This window comes from Prionailurus bengalensis, chromosome B1, assembly GCF_016509475.1.
Source record: "Prionailurus bengalensis isolate Pbe53 chromosome B1, Fcat_Pben_1.1_paternal_pri, whole genome shotgun sequence".
NCBI lineage: Eukaryota > Metazoa > Chordata > Mammalia > Carnivora > Felidae > Prionailurus > Prionailurus bengalensis.
This window is the reverse complement of record NC_057344.1, coordinates 145,629,148-145,639,806: the sequence shown is the minus strand read 5'-3', so window position 1 is coordinate 145,639,806 and position 10,659 is coordinate 145,629,148. Positions and strand designations below refer to the sequence as shown.

The following is a 10,659-nucleotide window of genomic DNA, read 5'->3' as shown; positions in this document are numbered from 1 at the left end:
AACTGAGATGACATAGTTGGGTCAAGAATTTCAAAGAGGCCAATGACCTCCTTCTTCAAATAGGAGATTCATATTTTATTTCTCCAGTGACATATTTGCAACTGAAGATAAGTTAAAGACCCGAAGGGCACCTGGGTGGCTCAGTCTGTGGAGCCTCTAACTCTCGATCTCAGTTCACGGTTCGTGGGCTCAAGCCCCACGTCCAACTCTGCACTGGCAAGTGGGGAGCCTGCTTGGGGTTCTGTCTCTGCCTCTCTCTCTCTCTCTCAAAATAAATGAACTTAAAATTAATTAATTAACTAATTAATTAATTAATTAATTAAAGAGCTGCTTGCACACCAAAGCCAGGTCCTTTGGGTAGTCCAAAGAGGTAAGACCCCCAGCTGTCTCAAAGAAACATGTCCACTCTTTGGCCCAGGTTTTGGCATTTTGCCAGTGTCAGAGTTCATAGTAGTTGTCATTTATTTCAGCTATTGGCGTAGTTACACGGATGCCTGAGCATTCCACCTCTATAAGAGTGAAAAGCTTGTCAGGTATCGTATCTCCAGCATTTTTTCTAAGTTGTTTTTGTTTTTGTTTTTGTTTTTGTTTTTGTTTTTGTTTTTGTTTTTGTTTTCCTGAATGGCCTCCTGTAAGGGGTCAGAGCTTTGAAGCACGCTAGGTGTTTCGTAGACCTGGATTTGATAATTTCCAACTGGCTCTCAATTGTACATTGTATAAAAAGTTGCTACTTCATATATTCTCACAAGAGGTACTTGTAAAACGTCACCCTTGTTCATGGCAGAGACCGGTAGGCATCAGTTCTATCTTTGGGCTAACTCCAGGTCTGGAGCACAGCTTTGTGCCCTTCTGGATGTTTTGGGGGGTTTTTGTTTTGGTTTGTGTTGTGTTGTGTTGTGTGTTTGTTTACAGTTGCTTCTATCCCCTTAGATATTTCTGGTGTGAAGTCAAATGGACCCTAAAGTCACCCATAATGAGGATTTGAGGGGATAACTTGGAAAGACTGAGTCCAAAAAGCAAAACCAGGAGTGAGCAGACTTGAATGACACCAAGGAAGGTGATAAAATATGAGTGTAGGAGCTTCAAGAGAGAGAAGGGTTTTGCTTGAAGGATGAAACATAATGGTTTAGAAGGACAATGATAGTCTGATAATTGACAGAATTCCAATACCATCTCCAGGCTCCATGGTAGACAACATATGGGAATCGAGTTCGTTTGGCCCAAGAAAGCTACAAGTGAAACAATGACTTAGAACTTGGTTGATGGATGGTACCTATACCTGAAAATTTTATCACATGAATTATTCAAATAATTAATTCCCAATAAAATTTAGGATCTTATACTATCTGAGTCTCAGATTTGGAAGGGATTTTGTAGGTATTTAGCTCAATCTCACACCAGAGCAAGGTGTGAGTCCTTGAGTTTTCATTTCAAGTTGAAGGCATAACCCTGGCCTTGGAGTTTCCCTCAGTTATATGACCGTATGTGAGAATAGAGTGAGGGTGAGAATGACTGATGACACATTGCCCTGAATGTGTGGATTCAGCAGATTATTTTTAAATACATCCAATTTAAACTGTCATTTTCCCCTTCAGATTCCAGAGGGATCCAGAGGCAAGGGGCCTCTTTCCAAAGAAAAATTCTTGTGACTATAAATACACACTGACAAACTGCATACAGAATGTCTCAGAAACTAGAGAGAACTATCAGAGCGCTAGCATTCCACAATTTACAAAAGATAGCAATACGTGTATGTTTGCGATACCCCATTTCACTCCTTAATCTTTTGTAATACTACCATAGTCCTTTAGGAAAAAAGGAAAAAAAAGTTACACTTCCAAAGAGAGTTTCTTATGCTCGCTGGCCTTTCAGAAATCTCCCAGACCTGAGCTATAACAGGACGAATATTCTCTTTGCATTGGAGACAGCTATTGACTTATAACTAAATCTGAGAGAAGAAAGTACATTACTCTTTTCCCCCTCTCCCTCTTATATTAGAAATAAGAAAAAAAAAACTTGAAAGCAAAATGATCTGAAAAGTGTTCACTGCTGAGAGGAGTAGCTTCTTTGGATTTGGCAATCTGTCTCCCTAACATTTACTGTCTGAAGCTCACTAGGCTTATTAGATTCTGCAGAGCTGGGCTGAGTGTGACAGACGTCTCTAACTATTAGTTGGAGAGCTCATAAGCATAGGTATTCATTTAGACTGAGTATTTTGAAGAATGAAAAATAAGGTACTGATTAAGTACATGAAAATTATGTGGTGAGGAAGCATACCTGGGGCTATAAATTTCTCATTTAAAAAAAAAATTTTTTTTTAATGTTTCTTCATTTTTGAGAGACGGAGAGAGACAGAGCACGAGCCTGGGAGAGGCAGAGAGAGAGACAGTGAGACACAGAATCTAAAGCAATCTCCAGGCTCTGAGCTGTCAGCACAGAGCCTGACGCGGGACTCAAACTCACCAACCTTGAGATCATGACCTGAGCCGAAGTCTGACGCTTAACCAACTGAGCCACCCAAGCCCCCCTGTCTCATTTTTTTAAATGTTTATTTATTATTGAGAGACAGAGAGAGACAGAGCATGAGCCAGGGAGGAGCAGAGAGAAAGAGGGACACACAGAATCTGAAGCAGGCTCCAGGCTCCAAGCTGTCAACACAGAGCCCAACATAGGGCTCAAACTCACAAACTGGGAGATCATGACCTGAGCCAAAGTCAGATGCTTAACCCACTGAGCCACTCAGGCACCCCCATCTCATTTTTTTTAAGTTTATTTATTTTGAGAAAGAGAGAGAGGGTGGTGGGGAGGGACAGAGAAAGAGGGAGAAGGAATACCAAGCAAGCTCTGCAATGTCAGCACAGAACCTGATGTGGGGCTCAAACTCACAAACCATGAGATCATGACCTGAGCCAAAACCAAGAGTCAGATGCTTAACTGACTGAGCCCCCCAGGTGCCCCTGTCTCATTTTTATTAAACAAGAAATGCATGCCATGAAAGACCTCCAGAAATAAATAGGTTTGAGCTGCCCCCTTGACTCTTGAAGGGGAGGGTTAACGGGATAAGACAAATAGCTCTGTCAACAGTGCTCATTCTCTGCAAAAGGTACATTTTATTTTTCCGGGGTCAAAGAAATTATCCTAGAGATAATATTTTTTCAGAAGCCTCTGGTTCTCAAGTGAAGGAAAGCAGCTGAGATACACAAAATCATACAACTTTCTTTACTTTCCTATACCCGAATGTGGCTTACCAGCCCCAATTTCCATCACAAACAGAAATAATTAATGGTATCATTTCTTTTTTTTTTTTTTCAACGTTTATTTATTTTTGGGACAGAGAGAGACAGAGCATGAACGGGGGAGGGGCAGAGAGAGAGGGAGACACAGAATCGGAAACAGGCTCCAGGCTCTGAGCCATCAGCCCAGAGCCCGACGCGGGGCTCAAACTCACGGACCGCGAGATCGTGACCTGGCTGAAGTCGGATGCTTAACCGACTGTGCCACCCAGGCGCCCCAAATGGTATCATTTCAAGAAACCTGATTCTTGTGGTTTACTGTTCAGGTTCCTTTGGTTTATTTCTCTTCAGCTGAGGGGTTCCTGCCTCCCTTACCCCCAGGTGGCATCTGGATTTGGGGAAAGCTTATGCAGCATCCCAGAACAAGTTTGTGGGTAGGCAGGGTGCGTTGAGCCTAGGTGCTCTCATCTAACCCCCTAAAGAAAAACTTATTCTGACACTTGTTAAAATGGAGATTTTATTGGACTATTGAAATCAGAGCTTGCAATAAGGGAGAGAGATGGGTCTCCGCTCCAAATACAGTAGGGACAAGAGGGGATTTATAACCAAGGAGCCGAGTGAGGGGTAGTCAGGTCGAAAATCACTAAAAGGACACATCAAGGATGGGGGAATTTTTACTAAACTGACCCACCAGGATACTTGCTCAAAGGAGGCCAAGAATGCATACATCAAAGGAGGGGAATAAGGGAGCTTGATCAGATGTCATGGCACCGGGGGGCAGGGGGGGGTGACTGAGCAGGACTCTTTGTGAACCCTGGGCTGGGCAGGACCAAGGCAGAGGTGAAGTTGGAAAGAGGGCTCAGAGGAGACTGACCGACATTGGGCCAAGAAATGCCGTTTTCAGTCCTTGCCAGCCTCCACTGAGGCACGGCCCATCCTGCCGGTCTTGGGTCTCCTGCACTGTCCTCATAGCATCTGCTGCTGAGGCCCTCAGCCCATGGCGCCCTCCACTTCTCAGAATATTCATTCCCTCTAACCCCATGGCTGGAATCTTTCTGCAGGCTCCCAGGGACTCAGACACTACTCCGCATTCCCACATGATATTAGGGTGCTCAGGACTCTGTGGGGATGCCTTCAGTGTCATCCACATAGACATGTCCCAAAGTGCTGTTACTCTAACCTCTGAAACTTTGGGGTCTTCTCTTCAAAAATCCCATTTTCTTTGGCTACTTTTTGAAAAGCCAGAAGCTGACCCTTTTATTTAAAATATTTTTAATGTTGGGGTGCCTGGGTGGCACAGTCGGTTAAGCGTCCGACTTCAGCCAGGTCACGATCTCGCGGTCCGTGAGTTTGAGCCCCACGTCAGGCTCTGGGCTGATGGCTCAGAGCCTGGAGCCTGTTTCCGATTCTGTGTCTCCCTCTCTCTCTGCCCCTCCCCCATTCATGCTCTCTCTCTGTCCCAAAAATAAATAAACGTTCAAAAAAAAAAAAGAAAATTAAAATATTTTTAATGTTTATTTATTTTTGAGAAAGAGAGAGAAACAGAGTGTGAGCTGGGGAGGGGCAGAGAGACAGAGAGAGAGAAAGAGGGAGGGAGGGAGGGAGGGAAAGAAGGAGGGAGATACAGAATCCAAAGCAGGCTCCAGGCTCCGACTTGTCAGCACAGAGCCCGATGCGGGGCTCAAACCCAGGAACCACAAGATCATGACCTGAGCCAAGTCGGATACTCAACCGACTGAGCCACCCAGCCTCCCCTGTCCCTTTTATTTAAAACTCCCCCATAATTTACCAAAGGTTTCCACTCACGTGGACTAATAATGAAGCAAGTAATTGTTCCAAATCTGCCAAACTTTACCTCAGATTTGAAGAGAAGTACTGGAAAAGCCCATAATGTAATTAGAATTGAGAGACAAAAGAGATGAGGGAAAGAGAACACATATTTTCTTCTTTGATGGAATATTTTCCAATTGGCAAGTTACCATCTAAGATTAGCAGACATCCCACATATAAAGGATAGCTCCGAATTAAATTCTGCTGACTTTTTTTTTTTTTTAATAATGGAGTATAATGTTACTTGTTTCTAAACCAGGAAGTAATTTTCTCCACAGAATATTCTCTCTGTATAATTTCAGGATCACTGTCTGGTAAGAACAGGTAGAAATCTGAAGTAGAAGGGTTACTTGTCAAGATGTCAGGAAGCCCAGGATCTGTCTTACATCCGTCACTAACAAGCTGGATGATCTTGGCCAAATTATTGTACCTCTCTCGATCTTGGTTGCTACTACCTCTGTCAGATGATAGACATCTGAACACGCAAGCTTCTTTTCTGTTGTGACGCTTGGTGACTGTGTTACTGGAAGCTGGGCTCCCAGCTTGAGGCCAAAGAGCATGTGGACACAACGGGGCGTGTTCGGCAGACTATTGTGGCAGCCGGAAGACTCAGATCATTCTTGGAAGAGCTCATCCTGAAGGAAGAAGAAGCCAGACTCCAGAAGCCTCAGACAACAGACAACAAAGCCTCAGTTGACAGAAAAGTGGTTTTTTGAAAGCGTGACAGCGTTTACCATTCTTATCGGTCTCCCAACTCTATGTCTAAGTCCAGTGAAGACTAATTAAGCAATTAATTAATAATCAATGAATAAAAATGGAAAGGCTGGGTTCACTAAAACAAACAAACAAATAAACAAACAAACACTTGGAGCGCCTGGGAGGCTCAGTCGGTTGGGTGTCCGACTTCAGCTCAGGTCGTGATCTCACAGTTTGTGGGTTCGAGCCCCACATCGGGCTCTGTGCTAACAGCTCAGAGGCTGGAGCCTGCTTCAGATTCTGTGTCTCCCTCTTTCTCTGCCCCTTCCCTGCTCATGCTCTTTCTCTCTCTGTGTCTCTCAAAAATAAACATTAAAAAATAAAACCACTAAAAAATACAGAGTCAAAGCATAGTGTTTTTTGTTTTTGTTTTTCTTAAATGTTTGTTTATCTATTTTTGAAAGAAAGAGACAGAGAGAGAGGGGGGAGGGGCAGAGAGAGAGGGGGACACAGAATCCGAAGCAGGCTCCAGGCTCCAAGCTGTCAGTGCGGGGCCCGACACGGGGCTCAAACTCACAAACCAATGAGATCATGACCTGAGTCAAAGATGGACGCTTAACCAACTAAGCCACCCAGCCGCCCCAAAGCATAGTGTTTTGTGACCTTCTAACAAACTGTGTCACAAAAGGAAAGTGGGCGTTTTCAACTTATCATTATCGCCAGAGCCCAGAGTCCTGGCCCCTAGAGGCCTCCAATGTGGTCGCATGGGTTCTTGGAGGAAGCACAGCCGTGCACAAAGAGGGCGGGATGCCCACAGAGCAACAGTTGCACCAGGCAGGACATCCGGGCGATGCCCAGTAAATGGTCCCCAGTACTTGGCAGCTCCTGGCATGAAACAGAGTAGATCCGGAGCTATCATGAGACAGCTCTGAGGATTCCCATTGACTCTGAAAGACCTTGCAGAGGTTAGAGAGCCTGAGTGAACACAAACCCAGAGCAAAAATATTGCTTTCAACTGCACAATGTGCATGTGCCCTTCTTCCTGTAATAGAATCTACTTTTTCTTCAGGAAACCACCCCTGCTTCACCCTTGGTCTTAGTAGTTTGAGTACAATTGATCCATTTCCCAGCTCCACGGGATGGGCGTGAGTCCCAGGAAAGGCTAATTGATCTATTCCTTCCTTTTGGCTGTTGTGATTTATATTACGGACTGGCACATAACCAAAGTCAGGCCATGAAATGAAAGGACAGGACTTTTACAGAATTTTTTGGAAAAGAGACATTCTGGGATTGCAAATGATCAGGAAAACGGAAACCTAGAACCGCCAGAGACTGATGCATGGCAAACGCTTGCCTGGGAAAGCCGAGTGCTGTGAAGAATTCTGCAAAACTTGGAGACGAGGCAAAATGTTAGGTAACTAACATGTCCTTTCAGAGATGAAGGTCTCCCAAGGACTACCTGAGGAAATGAACTTAGTTTGATTCATTCATTTCTACTGATTAAAGATCCAGAAGTAGTGAGTGCCATGTTAACTTGTAGAGATGCAAATGATGTTTGTCCAGTGGAACAGATCATCGTAAACATTTCAGTTTATTGCCCTGCTGAATATTAACGACTTTTTGGGTCCCTCTAGAAATCTTATTTTACTATGCCTTTATTGAGTTGCACATAAATGCCTAGCTTCTTAAAGATGTTTGGACCGGTTTTAATATCTTTATAGTTCCCTCGTTAATTAACAAGTTAAATAAAATCTTTGACACGTGGTTATTTTATATTCACCTAAGAGTTATTTTTAAAGACTACTTTTTTGGGGTGCCTGGGTGGCTCAGTCGGTTAGGCATCTGACTCTTGGCCTCGGCTCAGGTTGTAATCTCACAGTTTCGTGAGTTCGAGCCCCATATCGGGCTCTGTGCTGACAGCATGGAACCTGCTTGAGATTCCCTCTCTCCTTCTCTCCGCCCCTACCCTGCTCAGGTTGTCTCTGTCTCTCTCAAAGATAAATAAAAGATTTTTTTTTTAAGAAAAACAAAAATTACTTTTTTAAGAAAAGTATACTTTAACACAAGAGATGAAGGGGGGAAAAGGAAATAGAGAACAAGTCCTATCTACTTCATTTCAATACCTAAATCCTGTTACTCCTCCATGTGGACTGCACCATCCATTGAATTAATATAGTCTATATTTTGGCAAGCCAGCGTGAGCTGGGTTTGTATCTTTTGTATCCAATATTCTGATACTCAGTTCCAGCAGTTTTCCTCACGCCTCCAAGCAATTCTCCAACACCAGTTGGACATGCAGCAATTCGACTCAATTCTGACACCATCTACCTGGAGATAGCATCAGACTCCGCAGGTGAAAGGTTTCAGTCCCACAAGACTGTCCCCCACCTCAGATACTAATCACAAGCCTAAGTTGTCTCCCTGTGCCTCTGACACACTCCTATAGATTCCAACGTCTCCCTCCTAGTGTTTGATTGATTTGTTCGGTTGGCCCGCAGAACCCAGGAAACATTTCATTTTGACTAGATCGCTGGTTGGTTATAAAAGGATATAACTCAGGAACAGGCAGATAGAAGAGGTGCATAGAGCAAGGTATGGGGAAGGGGACCCAGGGTTCCTGTGCCTCTCCAAGTGAGACATTCTCCTCAAATCTCTTCGAATTCACCAATCTGGAAGCCGTCTGAATGCTGTTCTTTTGGGTCTTTATGGAAGCTTCATTACATAGATATGACTGAAATAACTCACTGACCACTGGTGAGTGATTCAACTTGTCACCCCTCTCTCCTCTTTGGAGCTCAAGGGCAGGTGGGGGGGCTGAAAGTTCCAAACTTCTTATCTCCCTGTTGGTTCTCCTGGCAAACAGCCCCCATCCTTAAGTGCCTCCCCAAAGTCGCCTCATTAACATAACAAAGATACCTTCATGGCTGCCATCACTTAGGAGTGAGGCTGAAGACCAAATATATATTTCTTGTTATAAACCATACTATCATGGTATCTGTAATAGTGGTGATGAATACTGGTGAGCCCTTTTACCAGAAAAATGATACCAATTTGAACATAACAGCCTGATGAGGTCTGAGAAATCTAAGATTATACGTTAAAATAGAATTTTTAGCATTAATTTCAGCTGAGGTCCCCAAAACAAAAAATACTATCTGCCTCTTCCACAGTGTACTACCTTTAAGACTAAAAAAGTAATTCTGAAACACAGTTTTGTGACCCTTCGCTGATCAGTTTGGAAGACTGTGCCAAATGGGATAGTGTCACTGTGCTGTGAGGTCCCACCTCATGGGACATGAGTAAAATCTTCCTTCTCCAGACCTCAAATTAGGAACCACTTAGGGAGCGAGGTGTGTGGACAGCAATCGGAATCACAGCTAAGAATGTAAGGAGCAAGAGACTGCAACTAGTTCGTGCTCTGATAGAGAAGTAGAGGAATAGTGGCTTCCCTGGGGTTGACCTGCATTCCCAGAGTCTGTTAAGGTGAAAAAATCATGAATATTTCCTGGAGAGTAAATATGGATCATGCACAAGAAAGCTGGTTTCTTAGAAGTCTTCTTGGATCTTGTCTAAGAAGACTATCTGAAAGTCAAGGGGACCTCAGCAGAAAGAATCTAGAAGGGTCTCACTAGGTCCTTGGTGGTAAGGGAAGGAGTCACATAGCAATCCAATGAAACAGTCTCCCTCCCTTGTGCCAAATGGACTTCAGGCAAGAGATCATGGCTATTCTTCAGTCTCCTGGCTTGGTGTGGACATATGAAGTCCTGAACTGAGACTACATTTGGGGACAAAAGGGTAGCCATAAAATTCACGAGCCTTGGTTTAAGTTTCATTTCAGTGGGTGGGAAAGAGCTACTCCAAAAAGCTTTAAAGTAGGTTCAATGATTTGCACAGAAGGTGAATTAAGCTGTTTTCTCCTTAGATTCTATGAGTCCTGTTGGCTAACGTAACCTTTATTTGTCTTGAAAGTCTTTACAAGGCCTTGATTATTAAATGAAAGTTTCTCCTGTCAGTTAAACACTTCGGAAATCAGGACACACCTTGCAATCAACACATATGGTTAGCATTGTGGAAACAGCGTAACTTTGTTTTTAATCTCAACTATGTTATTAGGTTGATGGTGAGTTTTACAATAAGAGAAATACGGTAATACAACAGAAAACGCTGCACCTGTTAGCACTCCATTCCCACTACCACATCAGAAACTGCAGAGACCATATTTTCATAATGAAATCTGACAGCCTGACTAAGGAACAGCGGCCCTTCCATTCCTATTTGGACAACAACCACATTTCTGAAATCCCAAGAACCACAGTATCAAATGCCCATCATCAGAAGAGGTGACGAAGCTGTGATCAGCCAAGCTGCCGGACAGAAAGGTCTGGCGAGCCTGGCACTTCCCTCAGTTCCGTCGCTGATGTTGGCTGCATCACTCTCAGGGAACCTGAGTGTCAGTCCCAGACTAGCGTCCCCAGGCTCAGGGAACAGGACAGGACAGCAGCGATTGCCTGGGCTGCAGAGATGTTTTTGATGCCACAGAATGGAGTGACAGTGACAGATGGCCAGGAAGCTACCTGACCAGAACAAATCAGTTTACTCAGATGTTGGAAACATCAAATGATTACATTTTATTTCACAGCTATATAGACTCCTGAGGAAACTCTCTTTCTGGGTGACGTAAACAGTGATGGCAAAGCAAGCTGTTTTATGTCCTGTTGCCCGAAGTCTGTTCCCACTCTCAGGCTGAGAACTCTTTCTCTCCTTCCCGCCCCCCAACCCCAGATGGAGGGTCTGTTAGAAACTGATGAGCTATAGGTCAAGGTTGTGCAGGTGGTTCTCTGGAAACCGGGAGAAAGAGGCCAATGGAGAAAAATGGGGAGCTGGGATATAAGAAACTTCA

General features: G+C 44.0%; 1 pseudogene; it reads right to left on the bottom strand.

Moving 5' to 3' along the window:
* Positions 1–319: 319 nt before the first annotated feature.
* On the bottom strand, positions 320–4,389 carry LOC122469242 (annotated as a pseudogene).
* Positions 4,390–10,659: the final 6,270 nt, after the last annotated feature.